Below are 24,536 nucleotides of genomic sequence, written 5' to 3'. Positions count from 1 at the left end.
GGTAAACTGGCATCAGAACAGGACAGAATGCTGCCTGGGGTCTACACACACACACACAAACAGACACACACACACACACACAAACAGACACACACACACACACACACACATACACACACACACACAAACAGACACACACACAAACAGACACACACACACACACACACACAAACAGACACACACACAAACAGACACACACACACACACACACTCTTAGTTATGCACATAATTACGGCGTGGCTTTGTGATATGGGGCAGCAAGAGAGGGGGATGAGGGAGGGAGCTTAGTTTCTATTCCAGGGAATGTTTACAAGGAGTGTTTGAATTCCAGAATTCACTCAACTAAAAGACCAAATGAAACCAGATAAATATTCACTTTCCCACCCTTCAAATAGCTCTACTGTTAAATCACCGTAGGATCAGAATGGCAGAGCTCCACCTGTGTGACATGTTTTGCATGTTATTTTGGCATAACATGTTTTTGCCGATTGCTTACACACTGAAAGTGAATGCTTAGACAAAAGCATCAAACCCTTAACTTTTGTAACCATGCCTTAAACAAAGGCACCAAAAGTACAAACACATTTTCTGCTTTGCACTTTATTTGCAATTCTGCAACACACCTTGCAAAACACTACATTCTGTTTCTTACATTTGACACTTCGTTCAATAATGAAATCTCTTGCAATCATTGGGAAAACACTTCTATTCAAAATGCCAAACATACCTGAAATTGGTAACACACACACACACACACACACACACACACACACACACACACACACACACACACACACACACACACGAAAACACTTCTACAGTAATTGAACACCAATTAGTCTGAGCCTTACCACTACAAATAGACCTCAGGTAAGATCACCTCTTTTGTGAGAACTATGCAAACATGGAAGCAGTAAGAGTGAGAGGAGTAGGAGGAGGACGAGGACAAGAACAAAGAAGGGGACCAGTCAATAGACAGAGACATATTTCCGACGACATTAGGGCCACTTTGGTGGACCATGTCATAAATTATGGCCTGACGATTAGGGAGGTTGGGCAGAGAGCCAGCCCAATCTGAGTCGCTACACGGTAGCATCCATAATACAGACATTTAAACTGGAGAACAGGTATGTCTTCAACTTTCTACACTAGACTGTACCTATGTAATTGTTGCACATCATTCTGCATCACAGTACATTACACTGTAGTCCTTCAATATTATGTCTATGCTCCTCAGTGAACAAAAAATAAATTGATATAGTGCTGTGAAGTACAGTTTCGATGTTACTGTGTACAGTATGTAAAAAATAACCTAACCAATGACATCATATGCATTTTCTATAGAACTGCCAGACAGTTCTGGGGGGCACGTGCCTTGCCTGTAGCTTGTAGTTTGACTGAATGTGTCTCACCCAACCCACTCCCCCACCCCCAACCCCATCCTTGTGTGAAAATGAAGACATTGTAGTCCTGTGTTTTGAGTTACACCATATTCACGGTACAGTGTATGCATTTTCTGTTACAGAGAGTCTCAACTTTGATGCAGCTGCACAGCCTCATAAGTTCATTTTCATTGATGAAGCTGGATTCAATTTAGCTAAAATCAGGAGTTGGGGCCGAAATGTTATAGGACAAAGAACCATTGTGAATGTCCCTGGGCAGCGTGGGGGAAATATCACCTTTTGTGCCGCCATTAGTCTGCAAGGAGTTCTCCATCACCATGCTACCCTCGGTCCCTACAATACTGCACACATTATCATATTTCTGGATGCACTACATAATGCAGTTGTACAGGACGGACCAGAGCAGCCCTGGTTTGTTGTCATCTGGGATAATGTTAGTTCCCACCGAGCTGCTCTGTTCAGGGACTGGTTCACCAACCACAGTTGTATACTTGCCCCCTTACTCCCCATTTCTCAATCCGATTGAGGAATTATTTTCGGCTTGGCGTTGGAAAGTGTATGACCGCCAATCACATGCCCGCCTGCCTCTATTGCAAGCAATGGAAGAGGCATGTGGAGATATTGAGGTGGGGTCATTCCAGGGTTGGATACGGTACGCAATGCAATATTTTCCCCGTTGCCTAGCCAGGGATGACATTGCTTGTGATGTGGATGAGGTGATGTGCCAGACCCTAATAGAAGACGGGATCCATAAACCATATTTTTTATTTACCATTGCACTGTACTTTTACTGTAATTATTTTGTTTACATACAGTAACATTTTGTATTGAGTACTGTAATTCTACTTTTCTTTGTGTTTTAGGTTGTTGTAAAAACCTGCAACAAATAAGCTGTATATATTTTTTTCTGAAGCCTTTCTATTTTTGTGTTAATTGAAATGTGAGTAGATGTACTGTACTGGAACAATCCTTCACAGAAGCTTGTATGAGAACATTTAAAAGGTATACAAAGTACTAAAGACAGACAGTGTTTTGTATAAAGTACATCAGTGTGTTGCTGCTTTGAAAGAGTAATTCAAATGGTGTATGTGTGTATCATTTTGTTGCAAAAATGCAATTTTGAAAAAGGATTGTTAGGTTTTGAGTGCAGAGTTTCATTTTGACATAGAAGTGAGATGTTTATCTCCAAGTGTTGTGTGCAGAGTTTTGACTAGAGGTCGAGCGATTAATCAGAATGGACGATTAATTAGGTCCGATTTCGAGTTTTCATAACAATCGGAAATCTGTATTTTTGGACACCGATTTAGCCAATTATTATATATATATATTTTTTTTACACCATTATTTAATCTTTATTTAACTAGGCAAGTCAGTTAAGAACAAGTTCTTATTTACAATGACGGCCTAGGAACAGTGGGTTAACTGCCTTGTTCAGGGGCAGAACAACAGATTTTTACCTTGTCAGCTCGGGGATTCAATCTTGCAACCTTACAGTTAACCAGTCCAACGCTCTAACCACCTGCCTCACGAGGAGTCTGCCTGTTACGTGAATGCAGTAAGCCACGGTAAGTTGCTAGCTAGCATTAAACTTATCTTATAAAAAACAATCAATCAATCATAATCACTAGTTAACTACACATGGTTGATGATATTACTAGTTTATCTAGCGTGTCCTGCGTTGCATATAATTGATGTGGTGCGTATTCGCGAAAAAGGACTGTCGTTGCTCCAATGTGTACCTAACCATAAACATCAATGCCTTTCTTAAAATCAATACACAGAAGTATATATTTTTAAACGTGCATATTTAGCTAAAATAAATCCAGGTTAGCAGGCAATATTAACCAAGTGGTCACGATGGCAACACCCATCCGTAGGACGCGCTCCAGCAGGTGTATCTCACTGATCATCCCTAAAGCCAACACCTCATTTGGCCGCCTTTCGTTCCAGTTCTCTGCTGCCTGTGACTGGAACGAATTGCAAAAATCGCTGAAGTTGGAGACTTTTATCTCCCTCACCAACTTCAAACATCTGCTATCTGAGCAGCTAACCGATCGCTGCAGCTGTACATAGTCTATCGGAAAATAGCCCACCCATTTTTACCTACCTCATCCCCATACTGTTTTTATTTATTTATTTTTCTGCTCTTTTGCACACCAATATATCTACCTGTACATGACCATCTGATCATGTATCACTCCAGTGTTAATCTGCAAAATTGTAATTATTCACGTACCTCCTCATGCCTTTTGTACACAATGTATATAGACTCCCCTTTTTTTTCCTACTGTGTTATTGACTTGTTAATTGTTTACTCCATGTGTAACTCTGTGTTGTCTGTTCACACTGCTATGCTTTATCTTGGCCAGGTCGCAGTTGCAAATGAGAACTTGTTCTCAACTAGCCTACCTGGTTAAATAAAGGTGAAATAAAAAATAAATAAAAAATAAAAAGTGAAATTGTGTCACTTCTCTTGCGTTCATTGCACGCAGAGTCAGGGTATATGCAACAGTTTGGGCCGCCTAATTTGCCAGAATTTTTACGTAATTATGACATAAATTTGAAGGTTGTGCAATGTAACAGGAGTATTTAGATTTATGGATGCCACCCGTTAGATAAAATACGGAACAGTTCCGTATTTCACTGAAAGAATAAACGTCTTGTTTTCGAGATGATCGTTTCTGGATTCGACCATATTAATGAGCTAAGGCTCGTATTTCTGTGTGTTATTATGATATAATTAAGTCTATGATTTGATAGATCAGTCTGACAGCGATGGTAGGCACCAGCAGGCTCGTAAGCATTCATTCAAACAGCACTTTCGTGCATTTTGCCAGCAGCTCTTCGCAATGCTTCAAGCATTGAGCTGTTTATGACTTCAAGCCTATCAACTCGAGATTAGCCTGGTGTAACCGATGTGAAATGGCTAGCTAGTTAGCGGGGAGCGCGCTAAAAGCGTTTCAAACGTCACTCGCTCTGAGACTTGGAGTGGTTGTTCCACTTGCTCTGCATGGGTAACGCTGCTTCGAGGGTGGCTGTTGTCGATGTGTTCCTGGTTCGAGCCCAGGTAGGGGCGAGGAGAGGGACGGAAGCTATACTGTTACACTGGCAATACTAAAGTGCCTATAAGAACATCCAATAGTCAAAGGTATATGAAATACAAATGGTATAGAGAGAAATAGTCCTATAATTCCTATAATAACTACAACCTAAAACTTCTTAACTTCTCTAGGGTAAGTAATTTTGGATGAAGAGCATGCCCAAATTAGACTGCCTTTTACTCAGGCCCAGAAGATAGGATATGCATATAATTAGTAGATCTGGATAGAACAAACTCTAAAGTTTCCAAAACTGTTAAAATAATGTCTGTGAGTATAACAGAACTGATTTGGCAGGCAAAAACCTGAGAAAAATCCATTCAGGAAGTAGGATTTTTTGTTGTTGTTGTAGTTTTCTATTCAATGCCATTACAGTATCCATTGACTTAGAACTCAAATTGCAGTTCCTATGCCTTCCACTAGATGTCAACAGTCTTTAGAAATTGTTTCAGGCTTGTATTTTGAAAAATGAGGGAGTAAGAGCAGTCTGAATGAGTGGACCCTGCCATGTCACAGAGCTTTTTCATGCGCGCGACCGAGAGAGTGCCTTTCTTGTTTACCTTTTATATTGACAACGTTATTGTCCGGTTGAAATATGTTTCTATGAACTTTATGGATACAATTTGGATTTTTTGTCTGCCCGTTGTGACTGCGTTTGAGCCTGTGGATTACTGAAGAAAACGTGCGAACAAAATGCAGCTTTTCGGATAGAAAGAGAGACTTTATCGAACAAAAGGAACATTTATTGAATAAATGAATGTCTTCTGAGTGCAAACATATGAAGATCATCAAAGGTAAGTGATTAATTTTATCTCTATTTCTGACTTGTGTAACTCTTCTACTTGGCTGGTTACTGTTTGCAATGATTTGTCTGCTGGGCTATGTTCTCAAATAATCGTAAGGTATGCTTTCGCCGTAAAGCATTTTTGAAATCTGACACCATGGTTGGATTCACAAGAAGTTAATCTTTAAACCTATGTGAAATAGTTGTATCTTTTCTGAATTTTTATAATGAGTATTTCTGTATTTGAATTTGGCGCTCTGCAATCTCATGTTAAAAGGAACCTCCAGCTTTCATATGTTCTCATGTTCTGAGCAAGGAACTTAAAAGTTAGCTTTCTTACATGGCACATATTGCACTTTTACTTTCTTCTCCAACACTTTGTTTTTGCATTATTTAAACCAAATTGAACATGTTTCATTATTTATTTGAGGCTAAATTGATTTGATTGATGTATTATATTAAGTTAAAATAACTGTTCATTCAGTATTGTTGTAATTGTCATTATTACAAATAAATGGTAAAAAATCGTCCGATTAATTTTTTTGGTCCTCCAATAATCGGTATCGGTGTTGAAAAATCGTAATCGGTCGACCTCTAGTTTTGACACAATAAGCCAAATTCCGCAACAATTGTGTAAAGCACTTGTTGTAAGTGATTGTGTGAGTCTCATTAATTACTAAAGACAAAGTCACTGAGAATAGATCTCCTGGGGGCTATCCTGACAATAGCAGCATCGCAGGATGAATGAATAGAAGAAAAGCTCTTTTTAAAAACGCTGCAGAACTGCACGAGTAGACAACCATGGGAGTGTTTGTGTGTTTGTGTGTGTGTACGTACTTAGAGATGCTTCTGCAGTCTCTATTATTTATGTCCTGCAGTTACACAGCTGTGGAGCAGCAAAAGGGAGAAATTACAAGAAATTATCGGTCAGGACAGGGGATGGGTATACTGAGGGAGTCGGCATCTTCAACCACAGAGAAAGACAGAGAGATAGACAGAGAGTGACTGAGAGAAAGAGAGACAGACAGAGACAGAGTGACAGAGAGAGGGTGCCAGAGAGAGTGACAGAGAGTGACAGAGAGAGTGACAGAGCAAGAAAGAGAGTGACACAGAGAGAGAGAGAGAGAGAGAGAGAGAGAGAGAGAGAGAGAGAGAGAACTTGTGGTGAGTAAGCACAGTCCAGCTACAGCAACAGAGCACAGAGTAGGGCTGTTACGGTGACCGTATTACCGCCACACGGGCGGTCACGAGTCATGATGGGAGTCAAATTCCACTTGACCGTTTAGTCACGGTAATCTCCGAGCTCTGATGGTCATTAATAGCCTGCCAAACTTGCTAACTGCCTGGTACTCAGCACTCTACTGTCCCTCTAATCACTCTGACGTCAATGCAAATGTATCACAAATCGAATCAGACACTTCATGAGAGCCCATGACCGCATGTTGCACAACATTTCTATAGGCTGCGCAATTGTGTGAGAAAACAGAGTGATGGCCTCTACTAAAAAGAGGAGGATCCCATCAGCTTTCTATAGGCTAGGTCTAATATATTTATTTCTCAACTTTCCTAATATTAAGCAGATTGCTTCTCTTTACAACAGGAATATAGTGTACCTGGCTGACATGGAAATGAACTATAGGAAAAGCGTCCTTCATAGATGTTGAAACAGCAACGCTGAAACAGCGACCCTGTTTCAAGACAGGTGCATGATAATAGTCCATTCTAAATCCAAACAAATTTCACACATATATTATTTTGTATATGTAAAGACAAGATTAAATCAATAATAGTCTGATGGGTGACAATATTAGCCTATCACATGTGAATGATGCCCAGCTTAAGGCAAGAAACTGCTGTTGTGACGTGACTATCATTAATGCGATGATGGTTATCTTATCAAATCAATGAACTATGTTTAATTGATTACGTGATTATAGAAAGGATGAAACAGCGTCTGTGCCACCAGTAAGTACAGATAGTAGTATAAATCCCCTGGCACAGTCCCCACAGCCGGACAACTTTCTCACGGTTTCTGGAAGGAAATGCTGTAGGAACGCTCAACCGGTGTCGCTCATTCAGCCGACAGAAACTTTCAACCGGTTTTCCCCATTAAGCAGCGAGTCGGAGTCAGAGGCCGAGTCTTCTCTGGTCTCTACTCCTCCCGTTACGGGGTCTGAGACGCCAAAGCTTCCCACCATTAGCTCTGACAAATTGAAAACTCTAGTCATTGGTGACTCCATTACCCGCAGTATTAGACTTAAAACTAACCATCCAGCGATCATACACTGTTTACCAGGGGGCAGGGCTACCGACGTTAAGGCTAATCTGAAGATGGTGCTGGCTAAAGCTAAAACTGGCGAGTGTAGAGAGTATAGAGATATTGTTATCCACGTCGGCACCAACGATGTTAGGATGAAACAGTCAGAGATCACCAAGAAGCGCAACATAGCTTCTGCGTGTAAATCAGCTAGAAAGATGTGTCGGCATCGAGTAATTGTCTCTGGCCCCCTCCCAGTCAGGGGGAGTGATGAGCTCTACAGCAGAGTCTCACAACTCAATCGCTGGTTGAAAACTGTTTTCTGCCCCTCCCAAAAGATAGAATTTGTAGATAATTGGCCCTCTTTCTGGGACTCACCCACAAACAGGACCAAGCCTGACCTGCAGAGGAGTGAGGGACTCCATCCTAGCTGGAGGGGTGCTCTCATCTTATCTACCAACATAGACAGGGCTCTAACTCCTCTAGCTCCACAATGAAATAGGGTGCAGGCCAGGCAGCAGGCCGTTAGCCAGCCTGCCAGCATAGTGGAGTCTGCCACTAGCACAGTCAGTGTAGTCAGCTCAGCTATCACCATTGAGACCGTGTCTGTGTCTCGACCTAAGTTGGGCAAAACTAAACATGGCGGTGTTCGCCTTAGCAATCTCACTAGGATAAAGACCACCTCCATTCCTGTCATTATTGAAAGAGATCATGATACCTCACATCTCAAAATAGGGCTACTTAATGTTAGATCCCTTATTTCAAAGGCAATTATAGTCAATGAACTAATCACTGATCATAATCTTGATGTGATTGGCCTGACTGAAACATGGCTTAAGCCTGATGAATTTACTGTGTTAAATGAGGCCTCACCTCCTGGCTACACTAGTGACCATATCCCCCGTGCATCCCGCAAAGGCGGAGGTGTTGCTAACATTTACGATAGCAAATTTCAATTTACAAAAAAAAAAAAGACGTTTTTGTCTTTTGAGCTTCTAGTCATGAAATCTATGCAGCCCACTCAATCACTTTTTATAGCTACTGTTTAGAGGCCTCCTGGGCCATATACAGCGTTCCTCACTGAGTTCCCTGAATTCCTATCGGACCTTGTAGTCATAGCAGATAATATTCTAATCTTTGGTGACTTTAATATTCACATGGAAAAGTCCACAGACCCACTCCAAAAGGCTTTCGGAGCCATCATCGACTCAGTGGGTTTTGTCCAACATGTCTCTGGACCCACTCACTGTCAGTCATACGCTGGACCTAGTTTTGTCCCATGGAATAAATGTTGTGGATCTTAATGTTTTTCCTCATAATCCTGGACTATCGGACCACCATTTTATTACGTTTCCAATTGCAACAAATAATCTACTCAGACCTCAACCAAGGAACATCAAAAGTCATGCTATAAATTCAGACAACACAAAGATTCCTTGATGTCCTTCCAGATTCCCTCTGTCTTCCCAAGGACGCCAGAGGACAAAAATCAGTTAACCACCTAACTGAGGAACTCAATTTAACCTTGCGCAATACCCTAGATGCAGTTGCACCCCTAAAAACTAAAAACATTTCTCATGAGAAACTAGCTCCCTGGTACACAGAAAATACCCGAGCTCTGAAGCAAGCTTCCAGAAAATTGGAACGGAAATGGCGCCACACCAAACTGGAAGTCTTCCGACTAGCTTGGAAAGACACTACCGTGCAGTACCGAAGAGCCCTTACTGCTGCTCGATCATCCTATTTTTCTAACTTAATTGAGGAAAATAAGAACAATCCGAAATTCCTTTTTGATACTGTCGCAAAGCTAACTAAAAAGCAGCATTCCCCAAAAGAGGATAACTTTCACTTTAGCAGTAATAAATTCATGAACTTCTTTGAGGAAAAGATTATGATTATTAGAAAGCAAATTACGGACTCCTCTTTAAATCTGCGTATTCCTTCAAAGCTCAGTTGTCCTGAGTCTGCACAACTCTGCCAGGACCTAGGATCAAGAGAGACGCTCAAGTGTTTTAGTACTATATCTCTTGACACAATGATGAAAATAATCATGGCCTCTAAACCTTCAAGCTGCATACTGGACCCTATTCCAACTAAACTACTGAAAGAGCTGCTTCCTGTGCTTGGCCCTCCTATGTTGAACATAATAAATGGCTCTCTATCCACCGGATGTGTACCAAACTCACTAAAAGTGGCAGTAATAAAGCCTCTCTTGAAAAAGCCAAACCTTGACCCAGAAAATATAAAAAACTATCGGCCTATATCGAATCTTCCATTCCTCTCAAAAATTTTAGAAAAGGCTGTCGCACAGCAACTCACTGCCTTCCTGAAGACAAACAATGTATACGAAATGCTTCAGTCTGGTTTTAGACCCCATCATAGCACTGAGACGGCACTTGTGAAGGTGGTAAATGACATTTTAATGGCATCGGACCGAGGCTCTGCATTTGTCCTCGTGCTCCTAGACCTTAGTGCTGCTTTTGATACCATCGATCACCACATTCTTTTGGAGAGATTGGAAACCCAAATTGGTCTACACGGACAAGTTCTGGCCTGGTTTAGATCTTATCTGTCGGAAAGATATCAGTTTGTCTCTGTGAATGGTTTGTCCTCTGACAAATCAACTGTAAATTTCGGTGTTCCTCAAGGTTCCGTTTTAGGACCACTATTGTTTTCACTATATATTTTACCTCTTGGGGATGTTATTCGAAAACATAATGTTAACTTTCACTGCTATGCGGATGACACACAGCTGTACATCTCAATGAAACATGGTGAAGCCCGAAAATTGCCCTTGCTAGAAGCAGGTGTTTCAGACATAAGGAAGTGGATGGCTGCAAACTTTCTACTTTTAACTTCTTGGATATAGGGGGCGCTCTTTTAATTTATGGATAAAAAAACGTTCCCATTTTAAACAAGATATTTTGTCACGAAAAGATGCTCGACTATGCATATAATTGACAGCTTTGGAAAGAAAACACTCTGACGTTTCCAAAACTGCAAAGATATTATCTGTGAGTGCCACAGAACTGATGCTACAGGCGAAACCAAGATGAAACATCAAACAGGAAAGGAGCAAAATTTTTGAGGCGCTGTTTTCCGTTGTCTCCTTATATGGCTGTGAATGCGCCCTGAACGAGCCTACACGTTCTGCCGTTTCCCCAAGGTGTCTGCAGCATTGTGACGTGTTTGTAGGCATATCATTGGAAGATTGGCCATAAGAGACTACATTTACCAGGTGTCCGCCCGGTGTCCTTTGTCGAAATTGGTGCGTAAACTTCAGCTGCACGCATTCATCCATGTGATTCAGAGGAGAGAGGAGACGTCCACGAACGATATATCATCGAAGAGATATGTGAAAAACACCTTGAGGATTGATTCTAAACAATGTTTACCATGTTTCAGTCGATATTATGGAGTTAATTTGGAAAAAAGTTTGGCGTTTTGATGACTGAATTTTCGTTTTTTTTTGGTAGCCAAACGTGACGAACAAAACGGAGCGATTTCACCTACACAAAGAATCTTTCAGGAAAAACTGAACATTTGCTATCTAACTGAGAGTCTCCTCATTGAAAACATCCGAAGTTCTTCAAAGGTAAATTATTTTATTTGAATGCTTTTCTTGTTTTTGTGAAAATGTTGCCCGTTGAATGCTAACGCTAAATGCTACGCTAGCTATCAATACTGTTACACAAATGCTTGTTTTGCTATGGTTGAAAAGCATATTTTGAAAATCTGAGATGACAGTGTTGTTAACAAAAGGCTAAGCTTGAGAGCTAATATATTTATTTCATTTCATTTGCGATTTTCATGAATAGTTAACGTTGTGTTATGCTAATGAGCTTGTGGGATAATTACACTCCTGGATACAGGTTTTTTTTGTAGCTAAACGTGATGAACAAAACGGAGCGATTTGTCCTAAACAAATAATATTTTTGGAAAAACTGAACATTTGCTATCTAACTGAGAGTCTCCTCATTGAAAACATCTGAAGTTCTTCAAAGGTAAATTATTTTATTTGAATGCTTTTCTTGTTTTTGTGAAAATGTTGCCCGCTGAATGCTAACGCTAAATGCTACGCTAGCTATCAATACTGTTACACAAATGCTTGTTTTGCTATGGTTGAAAAGCATATTTTGAAAATCTGAGATGACAGTGTTGTTAACAAAAGGCTAAGCTTGAGAGCTAGCATATTTATTTCATTTCATTTGCGATTTTCATGAATAGTTAACGTTGCGTTAAGGTAATGAGCTTGAGGCTGTATTCACGATCCCGGATCCGGGATGGCTAGAATCAAGAGGTTAAACTCGGACAAAACAGAGATGCTTGTTCTAGGTCCCAAGAAACAAAGAGATCTTCTGTTGAATCTGACAATTAATCTTAATGGTTGTACAGTCGTCTCAAATAAAACTGTGAAGGACCTCGGTGTTACTCTGGACCCTGATCTGATCATATTTTCCATGTCAGATATATATATTTTCCATGTCAGATATATATATTTTCCATTTTTTTATTCAAATGGAATGGAGTAGAACAGCAAACACGCACATGGCCACTGCGTCTGCTACTCCTCTCCATTTCCATATGAAATAGCCATTGGGTGCTGTTCAGGGAGGGCAGGCCCACAACAATGGCCAGAGTTGAATGGAACAGCACTTCACCTTAGTGACTGTTCCTTCTGCTCTATACAATACATACAGTGGGGCAAAAAAGTATTTAGTCAGCCACCAATTGTGCAAGTTCTCCCACTTAAAAATATGAGAGATTCCTGCAATTTTCATCATCGGTACACTTCAACTATGACAGACAAAATGAGAAAAAAAATCCAGAAAATCACATTGTAGGATTTTTAATGAATTTATTTGCAAATTATGGTGGAAAATCGTTTTTCAAATCATATGAGCAAAAATATTTCGCTTTATCTGAGACACTAAACCAGACAAAATAAAAATGTGCCTATCTATATAATGAATATGAACTGGGTGGGTTTTGATTATTAAATATAAAACCACTAAACCTCTCTCTGAAAGCTTCACTCAATCAAAAGTTTCATTTGAACCCTAAATGGTTATCAAGTAGATTACTAAGAAAAGCTCATCCATTGTTTAAAAATGGCCTTTTTGCCTTTGTGCAGATTGCCATGTCTCATTTTCAATTAACTGAAAATTATAGTTTTTTCAAAGTATCTCTCTTTTTCAAACAAGCATTGCAGAGCTGGCTACAATTTCAATGTCATCCCCCTGAAAAGATAGAACAAAAATTACAACAAATATTATGGCTGAACTCAAATGTGCTGGTTGATAAAATACCTGTATTTATGGGAAAGGGTATTTTGTTCTTAAATTATATTGTAAATTGGAATGGTAGAGTTATGTCCTTCATGGAGTTATCAGAATTGTACGGAAAGGTCTGCTCAATCCAAGAGTACAACCAATTGATTACAGCATTGCCCCAAAAATGGAGGAGGCGGGTGGCAGCAGGAGGAGGAAGGGAACTGGTCTGTCTGCCCAATATAAAGGATCAAAACTATCAGAGGAATGAAAAATAGCATAAATAGGAAAGTATACCAGTTTCATTTGAGGACCAGGATGTTGACAACTGTGTCATACAGATCGCAAAATAGTTGTGAAGAGATTTTTGATGGACCGATTCCATGGTACAGGGTGTATGAGTTGATATATAAAACAACGTAGGATTCAATACTTTGTGCTTTTCAGCTGAAATTATTATATATAATTCTTGCACCAACAAAATTTTGAATATTTGGAGCATAAAATCATCGAATCTCTGCAGATTTTGTTGTGAGGATACAGAATCAATAGACCATTTATTTTAGTATTGCTGGTCTCAGCTTTAGGAAGAGACCGGGTCAGTCAATTACTAATATACTAATACTCTTAGTAAAAGTATTTATCAATCTGTAGATTCTATTCAATTAGATAGATTGAAATTGTACGTTAAACATCACAGCATAGTTGAAAGATATGTGTTGCATAGAAACCCAAAGTGGGTGGCCAGCATAGATGGGATGGGCTGAGGGAAGCTGAGGGTTGGTATGTGGAATTGGAGACAAGTGGGAGTGGAGTTGCTGTGTGAGAGATAGAATGATGGCCATAGATATAGGTAAAAAAAAAAAGTCAAAATAAAACATAATAAAAAGTACATTTGAATGACACTATAAGTGGCAGTGTTTTTACAACAACTAATGCCGGTTTGCCTGAGGCTGATGCCGTGCAGGTGTTTGTACACATGCATATACACACACTCTCATTCAAATAAACACATACAAGAACACACACACACATGTAATAGTGCCATGCACACAAACATATACAGTTGGCATTGCTGTTATGATTTTAGTTGTCCTTGATGTCCTTTGTTTTAAATGTATTATTTTGTTTTATTTAAAAAAATGTATTTTGCATTGTTGTTTGCTGTTTTCTTCTGTCTTTTTCTTTTTTCTCTTTAGTTCATTCTCTTGGTTGTTGGTGCATTGGGGGTTCTTTGGGGGGGGGAATGGAATTCATTGTATTTTTTATTTATTTTTCTTCCTGGCGGGGACTGTGGGAAGGGTCTCGAATGGTTGAGGGACAGCTAATGGGAATCTGTTGAATGACTGGTATGATGTAGTTATTGAGTGGCTTCACTGTATTCAATAAATAATAATACAACATTTAAAAATAGTTTCATATTTAATCATGTAAGTTTTACAACATTTAGAAGAGCCTTTGAATGCATACACTTTCAGAGATACAGTTATTTAGTTATACCGTCCTTAATGATATCACAAAACAACAAGTGATTTGACATGATTATTGTTTGGAGCCCCACCAACCATTTCCCACATGCTTTATGAATAAATATTGTTTCATTATCCAGTTTTGGATGTTTGGAGTTTTGGCGGGCAGATTCTCTCTCTACACACAAAGGATTTTTGAGTTCTCCATACTGCTGTGCATGAGAAAGAAAGTTTACAACCGATCGTTAAAGTCCTAGATCCGGACCCATTTCCCCCCCCCTTCCTCTCTGGTGGGAGAGAGAGGAGGGGGGGGCTCTCTTTGATTCTCACCCAGGAGGAAAAGTCATGACAACAGCCATGCGTTTTTTGTGCAACTTTTTCAAATCATAGTCGCACACCTCATATAGCCTAGCCCATAGACCTATATGTTTTGATAAGGTTTGTATCACAACTAAAGTGGCCAAATAATTTCTTAAAATTAAGCACATTAATCCGCTTTACATCGGGTGTAGATGTCACAGTCGTGTGTATAGGTGGCAGGGAAGTCAGGCGCAGGAGAAAACTTGGTGGAATGGAGTAGTTTAATAACTTAAAACACATAACTCCAAAACCATGAAATACAATGAGACAAAGTGGGTACAAGGACCCGTCGCACACCAAATACAAAACACGAATACTGAACATAAAACAATCTCTGACAAAGACATGAGGGGAAACAGAGGGTTAAATACACAACGGGTAATGAATGGGATTGAAACCAGGTGTGTAGGAAGAAAATTAAAAATGGATCAATGATGGCTAGAAGACCGGTGACGTCGACTGCCGAGCACCGCCCGAACAAGGAGAGGCTTCGGCAGAAGTCGTGACAGTAGAGCTTAACTGGCATACATAAGCAGCGCGTGAGTTTCAAGTTTGGGGAAGATCATTTTCACCATAAAAATGCACCTTTATATTAAAAGCATTTATGCATAATCTCATTTGCGGTCACTTCTGAGAATGATGTTTTCCTGCTAATGGAATATTCATGCTTATAGCCTACTGCCGTGTGTGGATTGCTGCGCTTATAATGTTAAGAAATAGCCTAATAGTTTATCAACATTTTAAGCTAAACACTCTGATCTATTGCGTCAGGCTCATTGCTTAAAACAGTTTTTATGCTAGTAGTTGTATTATTTTGGGATCTATCGCATCCCACAACTGTCCCAGGCTATGTTTAGAATATTTATTTCTAGCACAGAATAGAATAGATCAACTTTTGTACTATGGGGGATAGTAGATTGATATAGACTGGTGCTTTTGTTGTTCGTTAGACATACTCATCTTGTTGGCTGACGAAAAGTAAATGACAGTTCTTCCAATATCTTCAATATGCGCCACGAAGTTGCGTCCCCGATGTGTCAGTCTTCACTTGTAGCCTGTGAGACAGACCCAATCACATGACGGAGAGCCATGTGAGTCAGAGGTGCTTCGGCACGCAGCCGTGAGAAGGGAATAATAATTAGTACATTTAGCCCAAGGGTAAAACGACCACTGCCCGCAAAATGCATGGATATTTTTAGAGGGCATTACGGCCACACAATGGGGATGCAGCCGGGAACTTCGAGGCATTATCAAGTGCTTGTCAAATTGTTAATGAGAGATTAGTGAACTGTGTACAGCCTGCGCAAAAAAACACAGTAGAGCTCATGCCTTTCATGCGACTTTTTTCAAAACATCATTAGAGTCCCATCATGCAGCCTTAAAATGTACTAAAATCAAAACATGTACATTTGCCCAACATTTGTATCACAACTAAAGTTACATAAATAACTCTAAATTAAACATATAGTTGTACCTGTTTCTTTGGTAACCACTCAACACAGAATAGCCACGTGTGCACTCCCTCAAATCATTTGGAGAAAAATCCTTTGATTGTATTCTTCATACTATATAATAATGCTACGGAATTCTAAGCAAATCTCGTTTGAAGATGCTCCCCCAAACCCCATTTATCCACCTCAGTCACAACAGAGACAACTGAGGGGTCCCAGAATCCCTAACATACACACATACAGAGATAAAACAACATACCACATTCACAAGCCACCATGTCTCTCACACATACTATTTGATACCAGCAGCCCATTTCATCATAAGTCAAGCAGACAGTGAGGGTTACATCATATGTCCATTGAATTGAATTGAATTGAATTGAATTGAATTGAATTGAATTGAATTGAATTGATTGAGAGAGAGAGAGAGAGAGAGAGAGAGAGAGAGAGAGAGAGGTGGAAACTGAGCTGCACTTCCTAACCTCCTGCCCAATGTATGACCATATTAGAGAGACATATTTCCCTCAGATTACACAGATCCACAAAGAATTTGAAAACAAATCCAATTTTGAAAAACTCCCATATCTACTGGGTGAAATTCCACAGTGTGCCATCACAGCAGCAAGATTTGTGACCTGTTGCCACGAGAAAAGGGCAACCAGTGAAGAACACACACCATTGTAAATACAACCCATATCTATGCTTGTTTATTTTATCTTGTGTCCTTTACCATTTGTACATTGTTAAAACACTGTATACATTTGTAATGTCTTTATTGTTTTGAAACTTCTGTATGTGTGATGTTTACTGCTAATTTTTATTGTTTATTTCACTTTATATATTCACTTTATATATTATCTACCTCACTTCCTTTGGCAATGTTAACACATGTTTCCCATGCCAATAAAGCCCTTGAATTGAATTGAATTGAGAGAGAGAGAGAGTGACAGAGAGAAATAACGATAGAGAGAAAGAGAGAGAGAGAGAGATCTGGTGTTTTGGGGGTGGTAGAGCAACTGCCTATATATCCACACAAAAACACACACAAACACACACATGAATTATTTAAGCCTCTGGATTCGACAGTTGGCTGTTATAGTCCAGGCTGCAGCTTAGCCTAAAAGCAGAAGTATGTATGGTAAACCTAGACAGTTTTGAGCACTGCTAGTGCTCTAATGTGGAGTGCACTCTGCAATGTGTCCCTCTCCACTCCACTGCTCAGAACTCCATGACCTTGAGGAGCAGAGACTGGAATGTGAGCCAGCCACTCAGGAGAGGGGACGCAGAAACTCTGCATGACACAACACAGGAAGGTTCATTCCCCATGTCTGAGAGGCTGAGAGGCATTCCATAGCTTTGGCATGGAGCCCTTTAGGTCTCACTAGAAAAATGAAAATGAATGGGACACTCAGGCAGCAGTGACAGCGAAAGAGAGAGAGGGGGGGGGGGTGCAAATACCACCCATGGAAACGCAAGCATCATTCCGCATTAAAAATATATTTAAAAAAACACTTAAAACATTAGATATATACAATAGAAATGGTAGGTCATACCAATTACACCATTATATCGACGTTCTCTCAAATGGCCTAGTATACAAATGCGCCGTCTAATTACAAAACAAACCCGGCGCCTCTGTCTGGATGTACTTGTTTCCCTCCATATGGACCAGCATGTTTCGTTACAGGAGTTTTCTTACATTATCATTCAACAATTCCACATTTACAGACCTTTATGTATGATTTATTGACCTCTATAATATCCATTTGATGACACACACTCGGTGTCCTTAAACTTTTCCGACATAGCAAGAGATGTCACACATTTCCATGGTATGCTATCGTGTTTAACCGGGCATTACTAAACAACAACAACGGCACAAATCCCGGTAATAACATTTTAAATCGCTCACCCTTTATTCTGTAGAAGTCAGTCAGTTTTGTGGGGGAAAGAAAGAAGCCTTTTAAAATCCGTTAAAAACCGACTTAACGTATAGACTTCACGCGCGGTCCCACGAGACGGTTTCTCCTCACTACAGTCCTCGTGCGCTGTGAAAAGCGCGCCATCCGGTGGTAAAGATTCGCGCTCGGGGCAACAGGTGGATTTGTTCATCCATTCCCAGGGAATTTGGACAATTTGTACCAGATTATATTATGTGGTAAAACTAGTTTATAAACGGTTTATAAATCCATTACACGTTAGACATTATCAGTGACTAAAAGTGCACTTGCCTATAGGCCTTTAGGCTATGTTAGCTAAATGATTCCGGCAATACTTTGTGTTATTTTCTGGGCCAGGTATATGCCTGTGTCCCCAGCCCAAAACTGGTATACATACTGCATTACCATCAGATTTAAAATGTCAGGCACAGATCTGGCTCACACACTGTAACCCATCAAATTAGAATGGTGTGACCCCGCTCTGACCCACACATTATGGAATGATTAATTGTTGAAGGTATGGCCCAGATCTGAAACAAATTATTGTAAAACAGAAAGATGCACCCCAGGTCTGGCCCACATACTGTACAAAGGTATGGCTGACTTCCCAGCTATGTCCCCAGTCCAAATATGGACAAGATGCAGGCTACATTAAGCCAGCATTAAACCAGATATTTTTATTTTTAAACTAGGCAAGTCAGTTAAGAACAGATTCTTATTTTCAATGACAGCCTAGGAACAGCGGGTTGACTGCCTGTTCAGGGGCAGAACGACAGATTTGTACCTTGTCAGCTCAGGGATATGAACTTGCAACCTTTTGGTTACTAGTCCAATGCTCTAACCACTAGGCTACCCTGCCACCCTATTAAACCAGCTAATCCAGCATTAAAACAACTCTACTCCTCAAATTGTTTTCAGATACTCTGCTGTTAAATACTGTACTTAAACAAAAGAGAAGAGAGCACTTGCAGATAAAGTCAAACCAAAAAAATCTGGTTTATTACAATTTGCAACAGGGAACATGAAGTGTAGCCCACAAAAGCCCATAAATATTTCTAAAATAAGTAACATTGACTAGAATCGGGTTAGTGCCAGATAAACAACAACAACAAAAGCATAGACAGCTTACAGGGTAAGAACATTTGGTTGAACTATCCATTTAATTACTGTTTCCCCTTCCCATGGGAAGCCCTCTGATGTTCATGGGATTCATTGTTTTTCTGTATTTAATATCAGATTTTTGCACGGTTCTATTGTATACACTATTTGTGTGCCCAGTGTAAGTAGGGATGGAGGTCACCAGTTGGCTTCAAACGCTAAAATTATATGAAATAATTAAAAAATCTAATCTACTGACTTTGAACTGTGTCTGCTATTCGGGAACATTCTATTTCAACATTTTTACAAAGCACACCATCAGTTATTCAAGTAAGAACAATTTATTAATAATAACAATCCCTGAGAAGTCTACCTGTGTGTTGAAAGGGAAGATGTGTCTATCCTCAGTGTCAAATGAACACATCCTCCCCATCTCTCCCTCCACCAGGTGGCACATACCATTCTCCGCCCTAAAATATACCCCTCTCGCAGCAGTTGTCTCCCTCACTTGAAATACTTCTGTACATTTTCATTAAGTTCAATGCTTTTTAGATTTGGATAGTGGTTGGTTACCACATATATTCCAAGCTCACAAGAGTGAATAGGGTAGTTAAAGAAATACTATTTGTGTTCATACTCCCAATAATTAACATAAGCCTTGTCCTGAGACAGAAGGATGTTCATTACCAAAGCGATGCCGTCGCTAATCTTAACTACTGCAGTTGTCTCAAAGCTTCAGAGCTGATTCCAGTATCTTCCGTTTAAAGGATGGCTACATGCACACGCCATTCATCACCCACACTCCTGTCACCGACTCCACCTCCACATCTCCATTCTCATTTCTCTTCATAAATTCAACAACTTTGTAAATAAAAGATAATCCTAATTCTATAATACTCTTACCCCAGGGGTTCGCAAACTTTTTCGGCCCACGACCCCATTTTGATATATAAAAATTCTCGCGACCCCAACGATATGAAAACAAATATGTAATTAACAGCCAATGTTACTTTTTTATTTGGGGCTATGGCAGGCAATTGAAAATTAGTCTGACATAATGTATCGTATCTCACCACCGTTTATGAGATGGGTGTGGCTTGACGCATGTCGAGTCCAGGCTCCTCAAAGTCAGGGGGCGTGGTCAACAGTGTGCACCTCATCTCTGCGGTCACATCCAACCTGGATCGATATTTGGTTTTAATGCAGACGAGTGCACTGAGTCTAGCTTCACACAGGCAACTGGTAGCCTACCATGAGTTTTATGGTGCTTTCAAGGCAACTGGGAACTCTGAAAAATACGAGGTCAAATCATGACGTCAGTGATCTTTAGGTGGAAATCGGAGCTCAAGAAATAGGTCCGAGTTCCCGAGTTGGAATTCGGAGTTGGATGACTATTCAAAACTATTTTTTCCCAGTCGGAGCTCGTTTCTTTACAAGTTCCCAGTTTTCTTGAACGCATTAAACACGGAAGTCGGAGTTGTCAGAGTTCCCAGTTCCCCGCACGGTATATTCCCTTTGAGTCAGGAACCAAAGTGCTCTTTCAAGCATTGGAGGTGAGCAGTCATCACTATTTTTGGACACTTACTGATGCTGTTTTCTGTTATTTTCTTTTCCTTACACAGAAAGTCAACCAAGTCTGTTTTTTTTTACATCCATTGTGAATTACAAAATTTGAGAATTGAGCGCTGTAGATGTGGTTTGATGTAGTTTACAATTGAAGTTACATACTGCAGTATATCTCAGAGTTCTGTGCTCAGCTCTTTTGCTGCCAGTTTCTCTCTTCCATATGGCAGAGGGAGATACATTCATAACAAGAGTGCAGAGGAATGCCCGCCGTCCCACCAGAGATGGAGCCCTATCTGTGCAAAAGCCCATCATTCGATGCCATATGGAATCTGTTGTTCGTCAAAATAGCCACGCAGCACACTGAACATCCCCTATGCCGTTTCATACTCGGGAATCGTGAGACAGAACAATATGTCCTCATCACTAGAATCCCCCGACAAAAGTCAATGCATGGTCATCTCGGCCTTCACAGCTATCGTCCATTTGGAGAGCATAAGCTGGGGAGTTTTTGAGTCATTCAGTCAGAGCATTCATTACTCGTTTAACAGTGTTGTCTAACAAAGGTATTGTTGTGAGTCTCTGTCCCTCTGCCTCCCCACATTGTTTTCACCATATCAATTGCGGACAGTAATATCAAAGTCTCTTCAATAGTGGGTGGTTTTATAGTGTTGCAGGCTTAGCCATTTACTGTGGGAATTATTCAAGTGCAACGGTCAAGTGCGGCCCTTTCCCATGATCTATGGGCGCTCTCCGGTTGAATCTAATCTTTTAGATTTTAATAATTTTTAAAAGGTTTTTATGGTTAACCACATTACAATAATTTTGAGATACAAAGACGATATTATAATACATATATTTTTTTGTATATATTTTATTTTCTTAGGGATTTTGGAAAGTCTCCCACAACCCCATTTTCACATTGGGCGACTGCTCTAGACTATGTGACACTTTTCTACTTCATGTGAGGGAGAGGAACAACATCAACATTGCATTGATATGGTAACTTCACCTATTTTTGCACATTTTCATTAAATTCAATGCTTTTAATTAACTTGACATCCTCACAAACATGGGTTAGGCCATGAATGTTGTAAACCACATACTGGAGGACCATACAATTGACTAAAGTGCTGCACAAATAAGAGAATGAAAATGGCAACATAGACATCTCCTTGGATGCATTTATCCCAACCTGAATACCCAGTGTGGGACTTAATCGTCTTGATGATAACTCTAGCTGGAGTATCACAGGTAACAGAGGTGACAATTAGAGAGAACTGTTTACCTTTGATGACAAACCCCTTTGCAACTCATTAACTAGATCTCTCTGTAAGGACCAGCGCTGGGAGAGGAGAAGCAAGTACAGGGAGTGAACATTTAATGGATAACAGACAAGAAACTAACAAGGACAGTGTCTGGACAGGGGAAAACGTAATGACATCAATGCTGACAAGGGGAACAAACTGAGGAACAGACAGATAAATAAAGGGGACTTTAGACCAGGTTTTTAACACATCCTCCCCATCTCTCCCTCCACCAGCTGGCACTGAAACATGAGTGAGTGAGGTATTGCTTCCCACCAGGAGAAGAAGAGCGTCAGATGAATCCTTGGGTTTTCTTGTGGTGGTGTCTGCTGGGGCCAGGGTCTTGCGTGGTCTTCAGGAATCTGGTGGACAACGGGCCTCCCGAATGGCGCAGTGGTCTAAGGCTCTGCATCGCAGTGCTAGCTGTGACACTAGAGATTCTGGTTTTGAGTCCAGGTTCTGTCGAAGTCTGCTGCGACCGGGAGACCCATGGGGCGGCCCACAATTGGCTCATCGTCGTCCGGGTTAGCGACTCCTGTGGCAGGTCGAGCGCAGTGCATGCTGACATGGTCACCAGGTGTATGGTGTTTCCTCTGACACATTGGTGCGGCTGGCTTAAGGATTAAGTGGGCATTATGTCAAGAAGCAGTGCGGCTTGGTTGGGTTGTGTTATGGAGGAAGCACGGCTCTCGACCTTCGCCTCTCCCGAGTCTGTACAGAGTTGCAGCGATGAGACAAAACTGTACTAACAATTGGATACCATGAAATTGGGGAGAAAAAGGGGTGAAAAATAAACTTTTTTTTTTTTAAAGGAGTCTGGTGGACTAGAGGTGGACAAGAGCAAAGCAACTGTTGAGGTTGCCTATTGACTATAATGATATGCATATAGCCTATTGACTATAATGATATGCATATAGCCTATTGACTATAATGATATGCATATAGCCTATTGACTATAATGATATACATATAGCCTATTGACTATAATGATATGCATATAGCCTATTGACTACCGCCCCGTAGCACTCACATACGTCATCATGAAGTGCTTTGAGAGACTAGTCAAGGACCATATCACCTCCACCCTACCTGACACCCTTGACCCACTCCAATTTGCTTACCGCCCAAATAGGTCCACAGACGATGCAATCTCAACCACACTGCACACTGCCCTAACCCATCTGGACAAGAGGAATACCTATGTGAGAATGCTGTTCATCGACTACAGCTCGGCATTCAACACCATAGTACCCTCCAAGCTCGTCATCAAGCTCGAGACCCTGGGTCTCGACCCCGCCCTGTGCAACTGGGTACTGGACTTCCTGACGGGCCGCCCCCAGGTGGTGAGGGTAGGCAACAACATCTCCTCCCCGCTGATCCTCAACACTGGGGCCCCACAAGGGTGCGTTCTGAGCCCTCTCCTGTACTCCCTGTTCACCCACGACTGCGTGGCCATGCACGCCTCCAACTCAATCATCAAGTTTGCGGACGACACAACAGTGGTAGGCTTGATTACCAACAACGACGAGACGGCCTACAGGGAGGAGGTGAGGGCCCTCGGAGTGTGGTGTCAGGAAAATAACCTCACACTCAACGTCAACAAAACTAAGGAGATGATTGTGGACTTCAGGAAACAGCAGAGGGAACACCCCCATCCACATCGATGGAACAGTAGTGGAGAGGGTAGCAAGTTTTAAGTTCCTCGGCATACACATCACAGACAAACTGAATTGGTCCACTCACACAGACAGCATCGTGAGGAAGGCGCAGCAGCGCCTCTTCAACCTCAGGAGGCTGAAGAAATTCGGCTTGTCACCAAAAGCACTCACAAACTTCTACAGATGCACAATCAAGAGCATCCTGGCGGGCTGTATCACCGCCTGGTATGGCAACTGCACCGCCCTCAACCGTAAGGCTCTCCAGAGGGTAGTGAGGTCTGCACAACGCATCACCGGGGCAAACTACCTGCCCTCCAGGACACCTACACCACCCGATGCTACAGGAAGGCCATAAAGATCATCAAGGACATCAACCACCCGAGCCACTGCCTGTTCACCCCGCTGCCATCCAGAAGGCGAGGTCAGTACAGGTGCATCAAAGCTGGGACCGAGAGACTGAAAAACAGCTTCTATCTCAAGGCCATCAGACTGTTAAACAGCCACCACTAACATTGAGTGGCTACTGCCAACACACTGTCAATGACACTGACTCTACTCCAGCCACTTTAATCATGGGAATTGATGGGAAATGATGTAAATATATCACTAGCCACTTTAAACAATGCTACCTTATATAATGTTACTTACCCTACATTGTTCATCTCATATGCATACGTTGATACTGTACTCTATATCATCGACTGCATCCTTATGTAATACATGTATCACTAGCCACTTTAACTATGCCACTTGGTTTACATACTTATCTCATATGTATATACTGTACTCGATATCATCTACTGTATCTTGCCTATGCTGCTCTGTACCATCACTCATTCATATATCCTTATGTACATATTCTTTATCCCCTTACACTG

Source organism: Oncorhynchus tshawytscha, linkage group LG13 (genome assembly GCF_018296145.1).
Source record: "Oncorhynchus tshawytscha isolate Ot180627B linkage group LG13, Otsh_v2.0, whole genome shotgun sequence".
Lineage (NCBI taxonomy): Eukaryota > Metazoa > Chordata > Actinopteri > Salmoniformes > Salmonidae > Oncorhynchus > Oncorhynchus tshawytscha.
This window is presented reverse-complemented; position numbering follows the sequence as displayed.